The sequence below is a fragment of the Camelus bactrianus genome, chromosome 15 (genome assembly GCF_048773025.1).
Source record: "Camelus bactrianus isolate YW-2024 breed Bactrian camel chromosome 15, ASM4877302v1, whole genome shotgun sequence".
NCBI classification, from domain to species: domain Eukaryota; kingdom Metazoa; phylum Chordata; class Mammalia; order Artiodactyla; family Camelidae; genus Camelus; species Camelus bactrianus.
This window is the reverse complement of record NC_133553.1, coordinates 45,105,489-45,130,191: the sequence shown is the minus strand read 5'-3', so window position 1 is coordinate 45,130,191 and position 24,703 is coordinate 45,105,489. Positions and strand designations below refer to the sequence as shown.

Here is a 24,703-nt window from a genome sequence, read left to right as displayed (position 1 = left end):
GAGGATGCTGAAAAGACACCCAGCAGCATCTGCTGGGACTTTATAAAGTATCACTTAACAAAGTCATTTATGAGTCATGTTCACTGCAATGGCGTCATACTCGCTAAAATGTGTCACAAATACCTGTTAGATTAAGCTGCTCTAAGGTTTTTTTAGAAAAAATATATTGCAGCATCATCTCTTTAGTAGTTCACTTGATACAGTCACTTTCTCATAACAGCTTGAAAACATAAAAGTAGCTGGGGTTCCTGGTGCAATTTTGATAATAAGTCACTAAACTTCTTTTTCACTGGAGGCAGTTGAGGACAAGGGGAGAAGGAGGAGGTACACGGAAGAGGTGAACATGGATAACGTGTCCTGAAAGGGCAAATCACTACCCAGCCCCCAGCCCCCAGCCCCCAGCCCCCGCCGCGCACGCGCACACACACAGAGGACCACACTGGGTGAGAATCCTGGCTACAGAGCCAGAGACTAGGTTCAAGACCTGGCTAGGATACAATATGAACTGTTGGCTTTGGGGAAGGGACTTAATCTTGTCAAACCCTAATGTCTTTATTGTAAAAGAGGGATGAAGGCACGTAGGAAGTTGTGAGGAGCTGAGCGCTTTCCTTCCCCTCACCGCCACATCCGTTCAGCTGGCAAGTCCTCCTGGCCCCTCTCTAACACCTGGGATAGTCACCCCACCTGTCCATCATCTTTCACATCACCTCCTTAGACCTGGACTTACTATAAAAGTTCCCTGACTGGCTTGAGGTCTCTGCAATCCATTTGCCTCACAATGCTAAGAGAAACCTTTCAGAAACACACATCTAATCATGCCGTGCTGACGGGATGAAGCCAAACTCAGTGGTATGGGCCACCGGGCCCTGGGACTGGGTCTGCCTGGCTGGTCGCACCTCCCACCTGCCCCAGCCCCGCTGCCCTGCCCTTCCTGATGCACCTCGCTCCCCGGGTGCACTTCTCCCTTCACCGGAAAGGTTCTCCTTCTTGCGTGACAGGCAAATGCATCCTCCTCTTTAGAGAAGTTTGGAGTCAGTTGCCAACTAAATTCTATCTCAGCTCTACCACTAACCAGCTATGTGACCTTGGGAGGTAGTAACCTGATCCTTCTGGTTCTCAAGTTCACGATGGGTCCAGGGCTACTTACAGGGTTGTGAGAATTAGACCACAGGCAAGGACAGCGCCCGGGACAGTGCCTTGCTCCTGGTAAGTTCCTCCGAGACAGTTATTATTATCACTTCCTCTGGGAAGAATTTCCAAGCCCCTTGGCTGGAACAGCCCCTTCCTCGCTTCTACATGAAATCCTTTCTATGGGCCTACTCCAGCATCCCTAACATGTTTGGAAATGAGTAGAACATTCAGTTCAAAGTTTTCCCCCATCCTCACCATCCCCCACCCCATATTATAGCTCCTGGAGGGCAGGAACTGGTTTATTTCATTTTAAATCCTCAGTGTCTGGTCCAGAGTTATTTCTCAGGGCAGGTGCTTTCCTAAATGTGTGTCCATCCTGGACCAGTTAACAATCCATCAATGACTTTCACAGAACATCATCCTTGTGTCCAGCCCTGTGCCAGATTCTGGCCAAACTTCTCCAGGGAGATGCCAGAATCCAGGCTAGACTTGAGAGTACAAGCCCAGTAGGTATAACAGCCTTGACTTCCGTCAGTCCATGTCCCCTGGGTAACCTAGTTGGGTCCCCCGATATGCCTGGGTGACCCCATTGTCCTCCCTGCCCACTACCATCCAAGACTGGATGTGAGCTTATTTAAACACACACATAAACACCCGAATTGCTCTTCCCTCTCCCCTTTTCTCTGGTGAGCAGAAAGTAGCAGGCCAGGGCCACTGTGTGTCCATGGTTCCCCTGAGTCAATTTGTCAGGCTCGTCTTCAGATGAGGCAAGTACTTCCACACAGGACAGGCCTCCAGCAAGGTCCCCTGGGAAGGAGGGGCATGCGGATCTGGCCTCGGGGAGCAGAGGTCAGATGGTTGGCTGGGTTCCTGAAAATAGTCTTCATGTCCACAACTTTTTTTTTTCCCCCTGAGCCTGTGGACAAGGCTAGACTGAAAGTCTGGTTCAGCCCCACTCCTCCCCACAAACCCACTCCATTTTTATATTGCTCCAAGGTTAATAGCCATGTCGTGTGGGGTCATAGAAGACATCTGTGTCTCAGATAATATGCTTACGGTGATTACCACACATAATTGACTGACCTTCCCTCATTCTTTCCCGGCTGCAGGCCGCGGCTGATAGGATGAACAAGCCACAAGAGTTTATTTTCCATCACACATCATTGTGCTGCTGAGCAAATATGTTAGCAAGCTTTGAATGAACCTAGAGCTCTAGGTTTTCAGAGTTAAAATAGGAAGCGATGACCAACCTAATAATATGAGATTTGAAATCAGCTTTGGGCCACCCTACTTAGAGCACTGTTGTGGGCCTCCTGGAAAACCAGGTTCGGGGCATGAACGCTGTAGAATCCTCTTCCCTTCAGTGTCATCCTTCTTCACGTTGCTTTGTGGGGGGACTGGGGAATCTTGACACTCCTCATTGCAGCCTCTGGGTCTTTAGAGGGAGAGAAAAATCAGCCCTTGGGTACCCAGCCTACCACAGGTCCCAAAGGGTAAATGGAGCCCAGCATTTTGGAGTCAGCCCACCCTGTCATCTCACAGGCCACAAGAGGCCCAGCCACCAGCTCCTGCATCTACCTCCATCACAGGTCCCCATGGCCTCAACAAAGAACATCCTAAGCTCTCAGCAAACAGATCCCTCCCTTTGCAAAGACAACGAAGACGCCTCATCCCAGAGCAAATGGAAAACTAGGAGACTGAAATGAAAAAATTCCCCAAAGCAAACTTCAAAATGTTACATTAAGATTTTAAAACTTTTTAATAATGTTTTCCCTTAGCTCTATTCCATCTATCTAGCAATTAATCCATCAGCCTTCACATAATACACACCTACAGGAAATGTGATTACACGTCTCTGGGCTGGATTCCACTGTGAATTACTAATATGTTAACGCTAGGGAATTCCAAGCTCCTGTGTCATTCAGCAGTCCCTCTCCCAGCCCACCCCTCCCAAATAAGTCCTTGTGTGTCACCGAGGACAAGGGTGGGGCTCAGTGGCTCCACTGGGATGGGGTCCCTAGCCCCAGGGAACTGACCAGGGTCTAACTCTCAATGGCACCACCTCACCCAGATCTAAAACCTCAATGTTTGCACTTAAAACTCACATCAACTCTGCAGACCTCTCCAGTGCTGCATTTGGGGAGATTAACTGGAAAGCAAGTGTCGACCAAGTTTTCCGCCACAGTTTATCACATGAATTGCTGCTTCAGTCATTTTAATTTGTGCAATAACCAAAACTGGGTTCTAGTTGCCACTTAGAGAAATCCACCTGGAATTGTCAGTTCAACATTTCACAAAAGTCATCCATGTCTCCTGTGGGCGGGGGAGGGACCAAGGAGAAAGGCGGAGTGGGGGTGGGGGGAGAGACTGTGACTGCTTAACAGAAAAATTATACATATTCTAAACATATGGGTGATCTTTAGAAAATCTCAGCATCACTTCATAATTATATACTACAAGTTTTAATTAACTAAAGCTCTGCAAATCATAATGCCTTATTAAAATGCAATTAATCCTTTGATTAAAAAACAAAAAGCACAAGTATTTACAACAAAAACACAAGTAGAATAATTACAAATATCATGTACCCATTTCTTTTATTTGGGTGTCACTTATGATGTTGCCTGCTCCCTTCATTAATTCAAACACACACATTATCTCGCATCCACAGCAGCGTGAGTGACAGTGGCCACCAAACACACAGCACTATATCCTATTGATTTCGGCAAATCCTGAACAATGCCATTTGCATGCTTGTTTCTGTAATAATAAAGATATGCCATTCAGAATTAAAGCCCGGCCAGGCTAGTGGCAACTAATTGTGTTGTATGTAATGAGTGCAATTTCAATTTGATATCACCCTCAGCTTTTCTTGCCGCACTCGCTAAGTACTTTCAAGTCTTTGTGGGGAAATAATTGATTTTTTTGTGCTGTGGGCACAAGAAAATTATTATGATCTTTTGAATAATGCCAAAGAAAAGACCATGAATGATTTAAATTGGTATATGAAGAAGGCTTCACCGTGGACTGCGGCTTGACTGACATCCTGCTAATGCAGTATCTAGATTAGCGGTTTTTAAGGAGGCAGCTAATATGAAACTAGTAAAACAGAAAAGGTTGCTACCAGGATTGGGTGGTGGTGGTGGGGTGGTGGTAGTGTCCCATTTTACTTGTTATCCGGGGAGGACCAACAATTTGGGGATTTAAGGCATGACACGATTACATAATTGCCTGGCCCTCACCACCGAGGGTATGTTTCCACTGATAAATGACATTTGAAATGGGCAGATAGGAGAGAGCTGAAGCGGGATGGTGAGCATGACTGCAGTTCAGCTGGATGGATGCAACTGCGGTGGGCAGGGCCCCAGGCCTGGAACATGAAAGTTAGTTAGCATCTTTTTCTGACATTCAACTCCAAGAAGAGATTGAGAGTAGGGTGGTAAGGGAGAGACTTTCTTTCTTAATCTTCCCACTAGGAACAACTGCTCAGTCTCATCATGAGCATGGCATGGGTCTAGCAGAAGAGCTAAAGTCCCTTTTTAACCTGGGATGGTAACAGGAAAGGAAATCTAAACCTAAGACAGGTTTCCTTTGTGCCCATGAAACCTCAGATCTGCAAACCCAACCGGGACAACTGGTCCCCCTCCCCTTTCTCCACCTCCCCATCCCCGAGCTGAGCCTTCCATCCCCAGTGTGGCAGCCTTGACTTTAACAACGAGGAAATAAGCACCTTAGGAGGATGGATCACCAATTCAAAACACAATTCCACCTTAAAATGCATCCACCTTCCAAATCTCATTCTTCAGAGGAGGGAGTGTTGTTAATTTAGTTGGTCATAACTAAATAGTTTCTAATCTGGAGCAGGAGGCTGCTGGGAATATTGGACAGTTTAAAGGTTAATCACCATCGCCTGGTTACACAAGCGAGGCAGAACTAATTCCTCCAAAGGCAAATGGCTTGCAGTTTTATCAGCAGTGCAGATTAGAAGTGTTAATATACAGAACAGAATGGACGCTTAAGGGCCGGTTTTCCCCTTATCGGCAAACTTTGCAACAGAACTCAGCTCCCGCACAACCTCTGCACTTCTATAATAAGGCCCCTTATTTTGCCTCTCGAGCAGAACTATCAAACAATCCTGTCCAAACCACTGCCACCAAAATCAGGGTATTACAGACCACGGCTAATTGGAAGATCACTATAATGAAGGAAAAGATAAAATACTTTGGCTGTTGGCCTAAAATGTGGATCAACCCAACATAGGAAGCTATCTTGCTATGTCACATTCTGAGAGATTTACATAAACAATAAACTTAATCCAACTGCCCCCCCAAATACATCTTTGTTTACAGTAAATGCAACCTAAAACCAGACTGGAGGAGGCGGGAGAGGTACTTTACATAGGCAATATGATTAGGCCAGCAGTTTTGCAACTGTGCAGGAGAGCAGGGACTGTATTTCCTCTCCTGCAATCAGCAGGGAGAAAATGGTTTTTAATGTTCTCCACGCTTCCTATATCATAGATATTTAAATATTTGGACCACTCAGTATGCTAAAACGCTTGTACCAGCCACACAAATTGACTTCCGTATTTCTGTTAAGGCTGCAGGTACCCTTCCAGGGGAGGAGGAAGGGGAGGGTTAAAAGGCTGCCAGAGGCTGGTACCCAAGTGAGCTGGTGGGTTTTCCTTTGGTGACTCTGGGGAAGAGGTGTGGGTGCAGGTATGAGAGGGTAGTGTTTTAAGAGAGTAAAATTAGAGACCACCAACCTCATCAATGAAGGACGGGCATGCTTCCTTGATGGGAACCTCTCACTATAAGAAGACCAAACATTCCAGACACATGAGGAAGAGACTCGCTTGGGGGGCGGGGCATGCACTAAAAGCAGGTCCATCCAGGTGATGCATTCTAGAATAAGTCTTCATTTTTCCCCAGGTATACCACGCAGCCTGGATGGACCCATCTCCCAAGCATTGTTTAGTGATTTTTCACGTCTGGCTGCTGGCTTTCTCTTGGACCCCGAAACACCTATCTTTCCTGAGCCTTAGGGTAGCTAAAAAAGGCGGGTTCCCATCTGCAATAGATTTCTGCCAGTCTCTTATTCAATATCTCATTCTTTTACTGTGCAAGATCCTGTAAGAAGGAGCCCTGCTTTTGTTTCAATGGCCCACAGCACCTGGCAGAGTGTTCCCATTAGGCACCTGATAATTTATACCCACTGACTCATGGGCTCTATATCTATTTTTTGAATACTGTAGAGGATACAGGCTGCCTGCAAGGAACTAGTAAGCTTATGGGGGAAGGCCAAGACTAGCCCCTGAGAGTTAGCACACTCTGGGAGATAAATGTCCACATGATAAAAGGGAAGGTGTGTTGTGATAGTGTGACTACTCAGCCAAGATGAGAAGGACCTTGGGAGCTGAGGATGGTGAGGACTGTGTGGTCTAATTGATCAAGGAGCCTGAACAGGGCCTGTAAATCATTTCTGTGCTTGGTCATTTTTTCCACTCAACAAACACTTACTCTGCTTCTACTATGTCCCTAGCAATGTTCTAGATACCGGGAATGCAAAGATGAGGAGAGCAAGGCCCCTGTCATCAGGATGCCCATCGGGGGAGATGAGGAAGAGGGACTAACACATAAACCAATGATCCCAATGCACTGGGGCCTTGCCACTCCTGGATTTAATAGGTGAGACTTCAGCTCACGTTAGGAGTCAGCGTTAAGGTCCATGACATGCAGCCATTACTGCTGAACGGTGGCTGTGGGGGAGGCCTGTACATGGAGGGAGACTCTTGGTTGATGATGGGACCCGGCCAACAGCCAGTTTAGCAAGCACAGGGGCCATAGTAGCCGAGGGGAAAGTGAAGCCCAGGGAGGACTTTTTAAAAATGGGCAAATTCACAGCATGTTTATGTGCTGATAAGACTTATCCAGAAGAGAAAGGAACAAAAATGGTGGTGCAGGAGAGAGAAGATAGATGACTGGGAGCAGAGTCCTCAATTACAGGAGGAGGTGGAATCCAGGGGGACCAATGAACTCATCCTAGTTTGCCCAGGACTTGCCCATGTTTTGGTTGGTTGATTGGTGACAAGATAAAAAGGCGGTTCTCTTTTGATGTCTTTATTTATTTTTTTCCCAGTGAAATAAAGAGTATTGTGTTAGCTGAGAGTAATGAAGGAGAAGGAATTAAGGGTTTGAGGAGAGAGGAAAAGGTGGGAATGCTGGTCTGGAGGAGGGGAGAGGGAAAAACCTGGGGAAACACATTAGGGCTTCTCTGCATGACCAAGTGCCCACCTGAGAGTTGCGGTGATGGTTGAAAGGGAAGCCAGTCAGCATGGCTGTCTGTTTTCCCCCAGCCACGTTCAATTGTTGTGAAGCCAGGACCACATAAATGGGGACAAGCATGTGACTTGAATTTGCCCTGGCATTAATTCCAGCTCCCCTTCCACATGGGCTTTATCTCAAATGTCCACTCCCAAATACTCCTAGTTTTGATAATCAAGGGAGAATCTGATAGGCTGAGCTCACTAACTTGAATGAGCTTCTCTTAAGTCTCATGCCACCCTGGTCCAATTAGCTGCAGCAGGAGGGAAGACAGGATAACACAAGAGGAGTCCTGGCCATCTAAACCCGCTCCTTCAGATGGCCTGTGGGCAGAACTCTGTTCCCAGAAAAGAGGACAGAGCTCCAAACTATGGTATCTGTTTTATAGCTCAGGCCATATTCTGAAATATGAGGAAACTCTCTGGTTGGTATTAGGGATCCTTATTTAATCCTCCACATTGCCTCATCGTGTCAAGGAGAGGGTAGGCAAGTCATTTAGGAAATTTAACTTTGGGATTGTCTCCGGGGAACAAAAGTTGAGCCCAACCTCTGGCCCAACCCCTCCTCTCCTGTCTGAATTCGCCACTGTCTTTTATTAGCAAGGCAGAAAGAGGGACAGAATTGGCCACCAAGGACTACTGCCTCCGTCCGGGAGGTCTCGAGTGGGCTGAGGGTGTCCCAGGGAGCGATTTCAGTGCTCTTACCGCACAGAGGGGTCAATCTAAGGAGACGGAGGAATGAGGCTGAGCCCATCTCCAGGTGGGAAGACAACCTCTGGAAGGTCTCTCCAAGTCGAGGCAGATGAACCTCAGAACAGCAGAGATTAGGGACGGTCTGGACCCAAGGTGGGGATGAATGAGGTCACGTCTCAAGGGCAATCTTCAGTCCTTTCTTTCTATCAGGTGTGGCATTGCTGGTGACAGAGGAAACTTCTCCCTTCTCCCCTCCGTGGTCCTGCCTCTGTCTGTAGGGAGGACAGAACCTCTCAGCCCTCTTCTCACCCAGCGGGTGCCGGGGGAATATTCGTACTCACTGTGCAGGCTCTCTCCCCGCAGGAGGAGGGGAGGCTCTTACAGCACAACAATCACTGCAAGTGAAAGGTTCACGAACACTTTGCCCACTTCGTCTTTTACTTCCTGCTTTGCACCCGCGTGGTGGTGGGGTCTGGGTCCTCGGGCATTAGAGGCACTGACACTTTAACTATTTTGTCTGCTTCCTTTTCTCTACAAAGATGCTTCAAATTGGCCTTTCTTAGCACTGTCCCCTTAAGTTCTGGGGATAGAATAGGCAGAGATTTGGGGAAAAGGAATGGCAGTTACCAGTTTGACCTGAAGCCTGAACCACATTCCCTAGCCCTGCTTTTTTTAGAGACCTGCTTTTGGGGGGTGTCCAGCTTCAGCTCATAGACTCCTAAAGCTGTACCTTGTTTCATAGTTGGCTACTGATCCTTGGCTGCTATTCATCCATCAGAATCTCATAGAGGGTCGAAGACAAATACTGTATGATCGTACTTATTTGTAGAGAGTAGATCTTAAAAGTTCTTATCATAAGAAAAAAATGAGTAACTGTGACCTGATGGACACTGACTAAACTTATTGTCTTATTGTGGTGATCATTTCTCTCTCTCTCTTTCTTTCTCTCTCTCTCTCTCTATTATATATATATATATATATAAAATCGTTATGTTCTACACCTAAAACTAATATAGTGTTACAACCCAATAAAACTGGGGGCAGTAGAGGGGAGAATTTGAGAGAGGAAGGAGGTTTCTACTCCAATATGCTTAGGAGACCCAGCACCTGAATGTGCAATTATGTGGAAGATAAAAATTCATTTCACCCATGATTTTATCCTACATGCTACCTAAATCAACACAAGTAGAGAGGTGGGATGTCTTAGAAATGTCTGTCTTCCTAACTTCTTGATGGAGGAAGGAGAAAGTTAAGAGACAGACATTAGGGGGGAAAAATGGGGGGCATTTTGTATTCAGAAAATTTTTAATGTTTACCAGCTTCATCAAAGACTTTCTCTACTGTAACATCAGACAAATTTAGGTTATGCAATTTATTCTAACTACCTGCTGTTCTCACATGGCCCCTACCCATCACCTGGGCAGCATGATGAGGCACTGGGAGGGCTTCCCCTGAAGGCAGGGGGACAGGCGACTTCAGGGCCCCTGCCATGGTGGGCTTTTTCTCATTTTAGAAGAATAGGGGGGCTCTGAGACCTCATATACCCCGAAGGCTTTCTTTAGCTGGGGTGGACCCTCTATCTGGGCTGCTTCTGCTGTGTTAGGTTTTGTCTCCTGATGATCTTTCTGGAAGGTGGCATCGCTCCTACTTTGCTGCACTTGACAATGAGAAACAGCTGAGCTAGAACCTGACTGGTAATGGAACCGTCCTTGGCCCACCTGCAGCCGCCCACCCAGTTCTTCTCACCTTGTCCTTTGAAAAATTTGCTCAAGTATATACTCATTATACAACATTTAGGAAGTCCAATAAGCAAAAAGAACCACCTGAAGCCCCTCTTGCTGGATGACCACTGTCAACATTTTGCTATATATCCTTTTAGACTGTTCTCGTGCATATATGTGATGTTTATTTAAAGGACTCATAGTGTGTACCACTCTTTTGTAATCTGCCACTTAAAATCTAACACTATGCTGTGAATATATGTCCCTGGTGATATACATGGGCCCACAGCATCATTCGGAACCCTCATTTATTAACCTACCCCATCAGTGAACGATTAAGGCTTCTCCAGTTCTGATGCTGTTATAAAAAACAGTGCAAAAAGCAAATCCTTATACTTTCACGTTTGAACACTAATTGGTTATTTCCTGTTGATACATTCCAAGACGTGCAATTGCCCAGATAAAGCACATACTTCTTGAAGGCTTTATCGGGTGTGCCGCCAAGGTTACTGATCCATACTGCTACAGCCGTGTATGAGAAGGCCCGTTTCCCCGCATTCATGGCAACACGCCGCATCACCTCTGCTCCCACAGAACAGCAGGACCACATGTGTGGGAGGAGGAGGCTGTGGACAGGGGAATCGGCTCCACCCGTAGCAAGTCATGGCTCTCCCCTGGACCCGAGTCTCCTTTGTAAAAGCATCTGATGGGCAGAAGAACAAGTGGGTCCTCCAGCAACATGGGCCCAGGACTGCGGGCCTCCCCAGACGTGGCTCGGCTCCACTCCCAGGGTTTAGGCTCCCAAAAATGACCGAGGCTCAGGCCATTGTTCCTGCCTCCCATCCGGGTTGCACCCTAACTTCCTCCTCTGGCTGAAGTCCCACTACCCTCTGGGGTAAGTCAGAGCTGGCCAGACTGCAGCAGGACTGGAAAGAGAATTATTAACGCACAAATCTTTGCAGCTTCCCCAGAGAGCTACGCTTTCACAAACACCCTTGTGGCTCCTTCCTTGGTTCCCGGCAGGTTTATTGGAAGTTTGGAGCTTCCTTGTCAGTAAGTTAAAAAAAAAAAATCTGTTAAATCACCCAGCAAGACACAGAGCCAATCAGAGACCACAGCACCTGGAGAAAGAGGAACAAGGTAGAAAAGCAAATGGCCCCTACTGTTCCCTTGATCTATTTCTCCCTTGAAGCTGCTTTCTTATCTGGCGCCCCCAAACAGGGGCTCTCTCCAGCTTGTGAGGAGAATGGCTTCCCCGCCAATCTGCATATTGTGGTCCACACAGACTTCAGTCTCCACGGGAAGGTGGTTGATCTACGGGGAGTAGATCGTCAATCAGCTTCATTCCGGCCTTCTGCAGTCTCCATCCACTCCTATTTGGTCCCTAATTCATTAATCCCCCACCTCCCCACACTCGCCTGACGCAATCACTCCTACACATCCTACATGATCGCGCTGCTTTATGTACCACTAACCACTCGTTCGACAACAGGTGCCCCTGGACCTTGTACCAGGAGACGTGGAAGGGCTGATACGGGTCCTTCTCTCCACCTGGGGGTCATGCCTGATTCTGGGGGATGCGAGGATGAAGCAGCAGAAAGAGAAAGGACAATGAGGGATAGGTTCACAGTCTCACTGGGGTAAGGAAGGATCTCGACTTCTGGATCTCGCATCACTGCAGAGAAGTTTTCAAGCTTTCCCGGCTGCGTTTTCGGAAAATGCTGGAGCCTTAGCAGCATCTCTGGAGTCTCCGCTCCTCTGGAGGCTAATGCAGTGGAAGGTCTGCCAAGGGAGCTGCCTCATCTACACACACTTCACTTAGGATGGGATGACCAAGAGCTTTGCCAGAGCACTGGGCTGGCACTTAGCACGCCGTAAACGAGATTTGTTGAACTCCCGAGCCAGAAAGGACTTAAAGATTATTCTTGTCTAACTGTATTATTTCTTTTTCTTTTCATTTCTTTTTCTCATCTTTCTGCCTTCCTCCCTTCCTTCCTTCTTTCTCTTTCTCTCCTCTCTCTTTCTAGTTCCACAGCTATCCAAGGAAGCGAGTAGTGCAGTGAAAAGAATGCTGGCCTTAAATGTAGAACCAAGGAGCCTGGTACCGGCCACAGGACTGTGCTAACTGGGTCAGAGAAGAAGGTGAGAAAGCCCCAGGCAGGCCCCTGAGGGCACGTGGCCTCCAGAACCCAGGGGTGAGGGGCCCAACCTGATGCTGGATCCTGAGAGTCCTCACGGCCCTGATTTTCATGGCAGGGAGGCACCTGGGGAGCTGCTAGGAGGTCCCAATGAAGATCTGCCCATCCACAATAGGCCAGAGTTCACACCCTGGAGAATGCAGGGGCCCCAGATGCAGGAGATCTGCCTTTGACCCCTGCCCTCTTGCTCCCAGCTAAGATTTCTTTCCCAGCGCCTTCATCCAACAGGTCAGTTTCCTTTCTCTGTCTCATGTTAACTACCACTCAGCCCCGCCCTTCTCTCAGGCTGCGAGGTGCTAGGAAGATCGAATTAGCCCCTTAATCCCACCTCCTCCATGAAGACTTTCCTGATTGCTTCAGCCCACTCAGCACATCATCGCCAGCGCTGTTGGGCTCTTTAACCGTGTTGTACGTGTCTCTCGGCCCCACCCTGGAAGGGGCCCTGGCCTCTCCTTAACTTGCAGGCTGAGCCCCACGTCCTCTGAGCCTGCGGCGATGCAGTACTGATCTCCAGGCCCAGCGTTTGGCTTTTTCTTCTTTGTGTCTCTATAGCATTTAGCACAGTGCCTGGCACATTGGTAGGGTTTTTAATCTGGGAAGGTGCTAAAATACAGACCAGGGTTAGGCAAAGAGTAAAAAGGAGAGAAGCCACAAAGTTAAAAGGAGCTTCTGGAACCTTAGAAGGGTTATTTCCATTGTTCACTAGAACAATAGTTCTCAAAGTGTGGTTCGGAGATCCCTAGGTCAAAATTATTTTCAAAATAATGCTAAGATACGATTTGCCTTTTTCACTCTTATTCTCTCAGGAGTGCACACTGGCATCTTCCTGAAGCTACATAATGTGTAATATCACAAAAGACTGAATGCAGAAGCAGAGGCAAGAATCCAGCTGTCTTCTATTAAGCCAGACACTAAAGGGATTTGCAAAAATGCAAAACAATGCCACTCTTCTTGTTGATTCATTTTGCCTTGGAAAACATTGCCATTTCTCATAAAAATATGCTGTGTGTGCTAACATGTAATGGGCTTTTTAGGGTGATTTTATACATAAATGAATTTTTGAAACATTTCTCAGTTTTAATTTCTAATACCATAAATATCAACAGCTACAACCCACAGAAATAAAAGTTCTTTGGAGTCCTCAATCATGTTTAGGAGTGAAAAGGGGTCCAGAGACAGAAAAGTTGGAGAATCTTTACACTGGAATATGAGTAACATTTGCTTGTCTGGTAGTCAGGGTCCCTTTCTACCCACCAAATTTCCAGCTCTCTTTTATTCCTGGAGCCTGTGACTGTGAATTTGGGGATATCTCTTAGCTCTGGATAATCCGTACAATGTGGCTCCCAGGGGCCCTCGGTGCCAGCATGCTAATGAGGGCAACCCAGCTGTGGGAGGCAGGGAGTTTAGCGAGGGTCCCTAGGCACTCCCAATGAGTCTCTCTGATTACCTCAGAGATGACTTGTCCCACAGAACTTGACCAAGGCAACCACCAGCGCTCAGCTCACAGACCCTCTCCTCAAAGCAAGAGCTGAGAGAACATTTCTCAAGGCCCATCCTTCAGGGTGAGCTGAATTCCAATCTTCGATCTCCCCTGGAGATGGCAGAGGGGGTTGGGGGAGAGAGGAAGGGGATGCCCTCCCCAGAAGGCAGCTGCAGGGCTTGGGGTCCAGGGCTGTCACTATGAAACCGACACTCAGTGATACACACCTCAGAACCCTTCAAACCATCTGACCCAGGAAACTGTCTCGAGGCCCAGACTGAAGTAGAATATGTGTGAGCTTGCATTGCCCTGAGAAGGTGGGACAGTTCACTGCTCAGTATCAGACCCCTTAAAGCATTTCGAGCAGTGGAGGATCAAGTCACAAAGGAACTGAGGACATCCTGTCTGGAGGATAGAAGGCAGGGGGAGAATTTACAGGTAGAAATGCCACCATCACGTAGAAAACAAACTGTGGTTACCAGAGGGGAAAGAGCGGGGAAGGATAAATTAGGGGCTGGGGATTAAGAGACACACGTTACTATATATAAAACAGATAAACAACAAGGACCTACTGTCTAGCACAAGGAACTATATTCAGTATCTTGTAATAACATATAATGGGAAAGAATTTAAAAAGAAAAAATATATATGTGTATGTAAATATATAACTGAATCACTTTGCTGTACACCTGAATCTAATTGTAAATCAACTATACTTCAATAAAAAAAAATTTTAAAAAAGAAATGCCACTATCACCCCCCAAATCACAATAGTAACTAACATTTATAATCGGCACAAGCGCTCAAAGGCATTTTCCCACAACAACCCAGTGCCACCAGTGCATCATTAACATTATTTCTACTTTGCAGATGAGGACGTAGCAAGTTGAAGGAATGTGCCACTAACCAAGTGGCGGGCCTGGATTCTGGCTCCAGGACCTTTGCTCCGAAGTATGGCTGTCAGAGAGTAAGTGTTCTGGAGAGGCCCGAACATGCAATCGGTTCTCTTTGCTAATTATTGCCCTAAGGGAGGAAAAGAGAGAGACTTCCAAGAGCCACATTAACTGACTGTAAACTGTCAGCCTCAGACTCCGTGGGCTTACGATGGAGCTTGCTCGGCTCCCAAGCAGTGCATCCAGGGGACAGAGCAGGAAGTGTGGGCAGTATGGGCAAACATTCTTGAATTCTTTTTTGGCAGGGGGTGGTGGGGGCTGGAGATTTGGTTACACCTGCCTCAAACGTTTTGTAGGCTACACTCCTGGGCACACCCCTTGGAGCTGACCCTGGTGCCTGTATCACTGTGTTTGTGTGCTGGAGCCGATTCCAAATGCTTTCTGAGGAAAACCCTGGCAGAACAGCGAGTCCCCCTGGGTGCACCCGCAGAGGAGGAGGGACGGCCGTCTAGAGAGCCCAGTGCCCGGGCTCCTCTGCTGCCAGCCTGGTCGCTGTTACCTCACAAGGGGAAGAAGACACTGGGGACCTTCCTGGGCGCCTGTGGGCAGCACAGTCCCCACCTCACCTCCTCCCTGCATTTGTCGCAGCCTTGGCCAGGGGCAGGAGTAGCTGGCATTTCTTTGCTTTAAGGACATGTGGCCCTTTGACTCGTCCAGGGGCTTGAAAACCCATCCCTGGGCCAGGCCAGGTGGGCAGAGAGCTGGGGCCTGCCTTACAGCAGTGGGGCTCCTGAAGGAACTGCTTTATGAACGGGGCCTGGGGATGCCATTTTTAAAAGTCACTGGCTGGCGGCAAGGCTGTCACCAGGAGACTGTTCATGATCTCTCACCGCAGCAGAACTCAGTGGCCCCTACCTGAGTCACTCGTACAGTTTGGGTAAAGAGCTACATGTATGCAGATTTGTAACAGAAGCTCTGCCCCCGCAATCACACACGCACACTCCCAGACTCCCAAACCCCTGCTGTAACCCACTGGAACCAGCATAACTTCTGGGGTTCTCAGTACCAGGTTCCGGGCTCCTCCAAAGCCTAGATTTGTTTTCACCTGGGAACACTCTCATGACACCGTGAACGACAGAATTGACCTGGCTCCTTTTTTTATATTGCCTTGTAGGGAGCTTAGAGATAAATCAGTGGCTCCCTAGAGCAAGTAAATACAACTCTAAGATAGTCTTCCAAATCTTTTTTTTCTACTTTTCTCTTTTTCTTAAACTTCCAAAACTTTTAATATTCTGAAAAGCACATAAAATAATGCTATGCCTGGTACTTGCCATACAAAACTGACAACTGTTAATATTTTGTTATATTTGCTTTGAGTCAATAAAACATTACACATAAAGTAGAAATGCCCATCGTCCTCTGGGCTGTTTCCTGCCCCCCCCCATCCTAGCAGTAACCACTATCTTAAAATTAGTTCAGATCTATTTTTTTAAATTTTAATAATATTCTGCAATGTGCTTTCTCTTTATTTAACAGTGTGTTTGGGGCATCCTTTCTCACTTTTTGTGTGTCTTCTGTTGTATTTTATGGTCCGTTATTAGCCATCATATATTTTTAGAGAACTAGGCAAAGTTCAAATAAGGAAGGAGTTAATAAAATAATAATCTAAATAATGATTAATAAAATAATAATAATAATAATAATAATAATAATAATAATAGTTATTACCTTAAGAGCTGCTCCTCTGCTATCCATCTTCATGAAAGCCTGAAACAAAGGAAAACAAGTCAACGTTGCAGCAGGAGAGACCTGAGCCAGACATCAGGAATCCTCCCCTACAGCATAACAGGTCTTCTAGGGAAGACGTTTTCTCTGAGATGACTTTGCTTCTATTCTCCCTGGGGGCAAAGAAATGGATGAAATGAAGTAACCCATAGAATTTTCAATCAACTAGCAGATCCTGGCAGGGAGCTAGTGGGCCAGCTGTGGGGCTCGATGCCAGGGAAGATAACAGGTCTAGAAAGGCTCCCTGCCTTCCAGGGCTCTAGCATCTTGTTGGGGAGGCAACACAGGCCATGTGCAAGGTGCTGCAGAAGAACGCAGGGCAGTGGGCTGAAGAGGTTATGAGCAAGTGTCTGGGTTTAAATTCCCATCCTGAGCTTGCAGGCTGTATGAATTTACTTCTTTTTGTCTCTATTTCCTCATCTGTAAAATGGGAATAATAGGGTCATGTGAGAATGAAGTATGCTAATATATCTTAAGCTATGACTACAGTACCTGACACTCAGCAAGCACTACGTATCTATTAAGTGTCGTTTGAATGATACAGATCATAAGCTAGAGTGGTCTGTCCAGAGATGGCTTTGAGCTAGGGTGATCAGAAATGGCTTCACAGAGGAAGTAGCAGAGAGGGCGTGATCAGAGGCCTGAGTAATTCAGATCCCTTAATCCAGGAGACCTTCATCCAAACCTGTCCAGGAAGGTATATGGGGCAGAGCAAGGAAAGCAGTCAGGCAAGGCTGTGAGGCACATCTAAGGAATGGTGAACACTATGATGAGTGGGGACAGGGGAAGGGCTTGATGTCAGGACCAAAAGTTTGAGACTTATCCTGTAAGAAGTGGGGAGCCACTGAAGGTTCCATGCAGCAGTGACACATTGTAAGGAAATGTATCAATGACGATAGGCTTTGTTACAACACACCCCACCCCCCATTTCTCAGTAGGCTCAAAAGATAAAGTTTATTTCTTGCTCACAATATATGTTCTCTGCCATTCAGCTGAGTCTTGGCCTCATGGTGGCTTCACTGTGGGACCCAGAATGAAATCATAGCCTCTATCTAGAACATTCTGGGTTTGTTGTAGCAAAGGGAGAAAAGCACAGGGCAAAGAGTGTGCTCGCTGTTTAAACTTCTGCTGGGAAGTGACACATGTTTCACCTGCCAGAGCAAGTCACACAGCCAAGCCTACTGCCAACAGGGCAGGGATGTAGGTCTTCCTAGAAAGGGCAGCACGTATTTGCCAACAATCATGTAACCCACCCCCCAGGGAGTTTTAAGACCCTTCCTGATGTCATCACATGGGTTTCTGCTGTGATGTTCCCTCCAATGCAGTCACACTGGCATCAGTATCATGCATTATGACGAATTTTTCTTTAGACCATGAGGCTTTAGAATTTGCCTTGGAATCCAGGTGGATCTCACCCCCACCTCAGGATGCCCCATTAGCTGTTAAAAGGACAGGGTTCCCCCAAGAAGTGGTTTTTTTCCCCCAAGCCTGAGAAATGAATATAATGTTTCTGCTTTTGAGTTCCTCAGGCATCTTGGTAGAGGTAAGCCTGTGTGTTCTCCAGTTTGCCTGGTCTTATAATTTTGTAGCCTGCTGCGATTTCTGGCCTATTGATTAATGGGTCTCTCTGTCTCTCCACCACCAGCGACCTTAATCTTTTCTTAATTGCTTTAATGGCTGTTCAGCTTCCCTCTTGTGCCTTCCCCCACAATGTTGTTGTCGCAAAGCTTTTGTGTCTTAACTTCATTCCCCATCGGAGGACTTTGCAGGCGAATGAAAGGTGAATTCTCTCTTTGTTTACCCTCTTTTCCCTGTTTTTTGCATTTGCTTTATTTCTTCTTTTAGCTGTTTTCATATTTCTTAGCCTGTGTGGGGCATTGTCTGAGGTAATTGGGCACAAACGGAAAAATAAACAAAAATATAAGGGAGGCGAATGCCAAGGTCCCCCCTCAGGGACCCCAGCACCCACCCCGTTGGCACCTGGGCTGGGTACTGCGCCTCCCTCTCTCTTCCCCGTCTCCCAAGGCCAGGGACCAGGCAAGCCACTGCCCCCCACACCAAGAGTGTCTGAGGTCTCCCTAAAGCCAGACCAGGGGGGAGGGGCAGGACCTGCTTTTGCCTGACCTAGCTTGGGGCTTTCTTCCTCCTTAGGAGCAGAATTCCAGGAGCTTCTTCAAATATGCATCGTTCGTTTATTCATTCGTTGGCTTATTCACAAATACTTAATAAATGCTTCCTGTGTGCCTGGCATCGTGCTCGGTATCACAGGAAAGTACAGAAGAGGCAAAGACCCTGAGCTCAGATCACACACAGATCAAAGGAGCGGACGTGAAAGAGTAACAAAGCAGCGCCTCAGGAGCCCGGGAGACTCTGGATAGGAAATATTGGAGGATGGAGGAGTTCCGCAGGGAGAGGCATGGTGGGCTGGGAATTTGGGCAGCCTTCCTGGAAGAGGTGGGCTTGAAAATGGACTTTATGGATGGCTAGGACAGACAAAGTAGACAAAAGACAAGGCTTTTCCTGAGGTGGGAGGAGTGTGGGAGCTGGGGAAAGTAAGGGCATGGGGGCAGGAACCCTGATCCCTTGTGCCCTGGGCCTCGCTGCTGTGGCCTGGTGAGCTGGGTGTGGTGCGGAGGGTACATCACACTCCAGGTCAGCCTGCACCTGCAGAAGACTCCTTCCCTGTCCAGTTCCTCACTTCCCCATTCAGAGAGGGGAAGGGTGATAGGAATGGTTAGTAGGTGCCGTTCTGATGAGGAGAGCAGGAGGCGGAGAATATTCTTTCTCAACAAGGATTCGGAAGACAACATTTCTGGAACCTTCTTTGGTGGTCCCACAGTCTGAGGGATTCATATGGAGCCCATGCCCTCCACATGACCCCAGACCACTGTCTTTGTACTGGCCCGTTAGAATGTCAAGGCTACATTTAGGCATCTTGTCATGTTCTGTTTGCCAGGCATCCTGAACTGCTTCCTGGTGGACCCCACGGGTGTCACTGAACCCCCGGGGGCAGGCCGGGCTCCTCTCCTGCACAGGAACGGACAGGACCCAGGAACTGGACAGAGAGGCTGAGCCAAGGTGCCAAAGGACTTTACTCTTATTTCTAAGCTCGTAGGGGAGGCAGAAGGAGAAAGACCATTTATTGAGCATTTATATCAGTAAGTTCACGGAGATATAGAGTATGTGGTTAAGAGTTTATCTCTGGGGCCAGACAGACTGAGTTCAAATCCAGGTTCTTCAAATCTGCCTCTTCCCAGCTGGGTGACCATGAGTGAGTTATTTAATCTCTCTTTTCTTTTCTCAAAATGGCTCGGTGTACTGGGAAAACATTGCAGAGAAATAGTTCGTAGGCACTTCCACATAATCTTTACATGTGCATATAACAGGTACCCGAGCATCCATCACTAGTATTAAAGACACAAATATTTTATTTTACTTCATGTCACCCTTTTTAAAAAGCAGAAATGAAATGTTAACAATTGGCTAAAACTCTCCTCTAGTCACTTCCTTTTCTTCCCTCTCCAAAGGTAAGCAGTGCCCTAAAGTTGGTGTTTATTATTCCAGGGCATTTTAAAAACTTTTACTATTTATGTAAATATCTGTAAATAATATATGCTATAATAAAACACACTGCTTAAAATTGCACCTGATGGGCACCATATTTTACGGATCCTTTTGAAAATTCCTTTTTCCCCCATTCAGCGCTATATTCTGAGATGTACCTTTGTGGATGCCCGTGTGACTGCTGCGTGGTGTCCTGCTCTGAGGGTGAGCCACAGTTCATCTCCCTGTTTCCCTGAGCAGGGCTCAGCAATCTTTTTCTATAAAGGGCCAGAGTCATACAGTCTCTTGCAATGATTTAACTCTACCACTACAGAGGGAAAGCGGCCACAGACAGTATGAGTGTGGCTGTGCTCTAATTAAAAATGTGTTATTTCATATAATTTTTTTAAATTAAGACTTTATTTTCTTAGAGTAGTTTAAGGTTCATGGCAAAATTGAGGGGGTGGTACAGAGAGTTCCCATGCACCCCCTGTCCTCACATACACTGAGCTTCCCCTGCCATCTACATCCCCACCAGAGTGGTACGTCGGTTGCAACTGATGAACCTACACTGACACATCATTATCATCCACCATCCCTAGTTTAATTACATCAGGGTTCACTCTTGGTGTTGCACACTCTGTGGGTTTGGACAAATGTATAATGGCTTGTATCCACCGCTATAGTATCACACAGACTATTTTCACTGCCCTAAAAATCCTGAGCTCTGCCTCCGTGCTCACCCATCCCCCACCCCGGAAACCCCTAATCTTTTTACTTTTCCAGAATGTCGCATAGTTGGAATCAGGCAGTAGGTAACCTTTCCAGATGGGCTTCTTTCACTTGGTAATATGCACTGAAGTTTCCTCGTGTCTTTTCATGGCTTGGAAGCTCACTTCTTTTTAGGGCTGAATTATAGTCCCTTGCCTGAAGGTACCAGTTTATTTATGCATTCATCTGCTGAAGGATAGATGTCTTGGATGCTCCAAGTTTTGGCAATTAGGAATAAAGCTGCTATAAATATGTGCGTGCAGGTGTTTGTGCGGACATAAGTTTTCAATCATACAGTTTTCATGTGTCACAAAATATTATTCTTCTTTTGATTTTTTCCCAACCATTTAAAAAGGTAAAAATAATCCTTAGCTTGAACACTGTGCAAAAGCAGGTATCAGGCCAGATTTGACCTGATTTAATTTCCCTCCTGTTTCTCCTGTGGAAAGTTTCCCTTGCTCACAAATGTCTTTGTGTGAGAAGACTCTTCTTCGCTGGAAGAGGAGCCAGGGTGTGCCTTGGGGTTCAAATGGGGATGGAAACAGACAGTACATGTCCACGTAAACACCTGAATTTGAGGGGAGTGCTGGTAACTCAACAGCCGTTTGCCGGATTTATGAAGTCAGACGCTGTTCTGGGTCCTTTCCATGTATTACCGCATTTAACCCTGGTGGCAGCTTCAGGAGGCCCTAATATCATCCCCATCCCACTTGAGGGACTTGAAGCTCAAAGAGGTAAAGTCACTTGCCCAGGACCATGCAGCCAGTACATTTTAGAGCAGGACAGCATCGAGGTAGATCTGACTCTAAAACTTCTGTTCTTGAAGATAGAAAGAGAGAGAGAGGTAGAGAAGAGGGGAAGTGGGGAGGAGCGGAGGAGAAGGAGAGGGCTAGAAACCGCTGCTGACCCTCTCAGAAGCCCCGTCTGGAATCCCGGCCACTCACAAGTTGAGTTGCCAAACTCAGTGAATAACAATATAAGATGCCCAGTTAAATTTGAATTTCAGATGAACAATGAATAATCATAATTATGTCCCATGCCATATACGGGACATACTTACACTAAAAAATCATTTGCTGTTCATCTGAAATCCCATTTGACCTGCTGTCCCATGTCTAACCTGGCACCTCTACTCTCTGGGCATCCCGGGTCCAGCGCGTGAATAGACAGGCAGCCGCATCCGGGAAAAGGCACCAAAACAGCATTTTTCTCCACCTTCTGCTGCTTGGGATCGTAAAACAAACGTATCCCATGCAGCCCCTGCACCCTTTCAGAGCACCTGCCTCTCAGCCTTCTGAACTGTCAGGCCTTCAAGCACAGGGAACTGAGGAGGGGTAGGAATCATTGGAAATGCCTTTGATGCCACATCCAAGCTGCCCATCAGTCCTAGACAGGAGGGCGGACAGACGGGAAGGGTCAGAGCATTTACCTTTGAAACCTCTCACCTCTCATTTCTCCATCCTTCTCCCTTCTCCCAGCTCTAGGTTCCCTGAGACTCTGTGCTGCTCTGGTCCTGCTGAAGTGTTTGATAAACTAGTCCACAGTGAGGTCCCAGGGACTCCATGTGGGACCCCCTCCTTAGGAGAACCCACAACGAGAAGGAAGAGCCTCAGGAGGAGATGCTGAGGACAAAGGCATGGAACTCAAATGGCAGGATGTCAGGCTGCATGCCCAGCGTCGGAGGGATACCTGGGAACAGAGGGGCCCCTTGGTACCCCCGCCAAGTATATCCGCTATGGAACCACCTAGTCTGTCAGGCCTGGCAGAGCGGGTGGGTCCCTGAACACTGGCTCGGCTCATAGCACCACATTCAACACCGACTCCCAGCCTGAATCAGGTCTCCCTGGGGCTTGTTCTGCTTCAGGCTGCCTCCTTCTGCCCTGCGAGCAACCCTTCAGGGGCTGAAAGGCTTTCTTTGTGCAGGCATCGCCAGCACTGAACACCTAAGAGAGTCTTTAGCCCCTCTTCTTCTCCCTGAATGGTTTTCCACCCAGAGAGCAGACAGTTCTGAGCGACGCTCCGAGGCCAGCACACAGAGACAGGGCTGAACTCCCAGAAGCTCCAGACCAGACGCTTCACACACATACCTGTCCTTGGCTCATTGCTGCCCCCTCCTAGAAAGAGTATCAGGCCTCCCCTGGCCCTCCCACGTCTAAACAACCTCTGAGTGCTGTTTCCACGGCAACCAGAGGCACTGCTGTCGATTCACACCTATAACATGAATCCCTGCCCCGCAACCCTGCACCCCTACGCCCGGGATTCTTGGCCAGACCCTCTTCGGATCACACTGAGTACGTGCATACTCTGCCTAACAGACCCTCTTTCTGTCAGCATTTTACTCCCACCTTTACTCAAAGACATCAATGGAGGGCTTTCCCTTTGCATATGAATTTTTAAAAAATTTATGGTGAGTTAAAACTGTAACACACAGGGTGTGGACAATTACAACCACCTTTGGTAGAATGCAGGCTATGACAGGAGCTTCAGAAAGGTGAGGGGAGAACTTGGCCCAAAGTCCTGTATATGGAGATGTGACTCCTCTCCAGGTAGGAGTTAATGGGGAGGCCATCTCCAAATATTTCATACACAGATTACAGCCAATTATCAGGTTGTACAAGAGGCCAGCCTCCTGGCTCCCCTCTGGCCATCCCCACATCATTAAGACACAAATGGCAAGGAATGAGGGACTCAGGAGAGAGGGCTGGGCTGAGGGAGGGAGGAGCGGAGACCTGAGAGGAAGGGCCCACCCCTTCCCCCCACTCAGCCTCCTGGCCCCCATCTCTGATTCTGTTCTCAGTAGAGTTCTGAAGGTCCCCTCCCCGCCTCACCTCGGTGGCTCTCCACCCACAGGCTAGGCTTGTTCATAGCCTCCCACCCCATGCAGTCCAGCTCTTCCTGCCCCATGTGTCACCAGCAAAGCACCATTCCCAGCGAACCCACCCATTGCATCAACATGGAATGAACAGAACTTTCCACAAAGGGAAGACAAGGGAGAAGTGGAGATTATAAAACTCATCATCTGATTTCTCAGACCTTCACAAAATAATCCTATTTTGTTGATCATCAGGGAGAGTCCTGCCTGGGAGGGGATCCCCAGATCTAGGCAAGAAACAGTTGTTATCTTTTGGATTCAGGCTTCTGGATGTTTGGGAGCTGGTTCATTCTTTGGGCCTTCCTGATGGGGCAAGGGTTATGGGGCTTACCAGTGCCCACCGACCCTGACCTGCCATCTCCCCTGTACACCTCCCTTTTTCACCCCATCACCTCGGTCTCTTCCTTGTTGACTGGGTGACCAGAGGGCAACTCACATGTCACGTCTTCTATATAATCCCTTAAGTGGCTGTAATCAGACGATGACATCTCCATGGACCTCTTCTCAGGGATCTCCTGAGAGAAAAAAATTTTTTAAGTCATAGATTCTAAAACACAACCTAGGGCTACTTTACCCCATACAACTCTTCCCTTTGAAGATGGGATGGGATGGACATCAGGTGATGAGATCTTCATGAGCTGTTCTGTTTCAGTCTGAGCCCCAGCATTTGGGGAGACTGGGGACTTTGTGGCAAGTCCCAGAGGGTAGGCTGATTCCCTGGACTGCCTGGCCCCACGTCAACCAGTTTTTACCAGGTCCCCTCAAGTGAGTGACAGTGAAAGCAAAGCTGGGATTTGAGGTGACAAAGCAAATTCCACTTCCTATTCCAGAGGGGACTAACCTTCCAAAGACTAACTCGCCCTGCATGGCGCCATTGTACATTCCCGCCTCCCCCCTCCCCCCACAGATGATTCTGGAAGGGCATCCTCTGCCCTGCTCACCTTGAACTTATTCTTTTTGCTTGTTTGTTTGTTTTCATATAGTTTAATTACAGATTGACAGAAAAAGTAAAAAACCACAGATTAACAATTCTTAGGTAAAGCATACATTAGAAACTATATTCCCAAAATTATGATTAACATTGAGTAACTTAAATTCACCATCTTATAAAAAAGAATTGTAGATTCCAAATAATACAATTAGAAAACTTTGACCTTGGACCTATTCTAACTGGACCTTGGACGGTATCTGTCTTCCTAAGTAGGCACGGGGCCGGACAGCAGCTACTCCTTGTCCTGGCCAATGGGTATCCAAGATTGCCCTCCACACTTTGAGCCCAAGGGAAACTGAGGCC

At 47.4% G+C, this 24,703-nt stretch overlaps 1 long non-coding RNA gene across 1 annotated transcript in view; it reads right to left on the bottom strand.

Annotated features, from left to right (window-relative positions):
• Positions 1 to 23,925, bottom strand: part of LOC141573406 (uncharacterized) — a 38,020-nt gene extending 14,095 nt beyond the window's left edge. Inside the window, exons 1-2 of the long non-coding RNA XR_012499096.1 lie at positions 23,846 to 23,925; positions 16,167 to 16,205 (exon numbers count right to left, since the gene is read on the bottom strand). This is a non-coding gene — a long non-coding RNA (uncharacterized LOC141573406). The remainder of the gene's footprint in view (positions 1 to 16,166; positions 16,206 to 23,845) is intronic.
• Between the last annotated feature and the right edge of the window lie 778 nt (positions 23,926 to 24,703).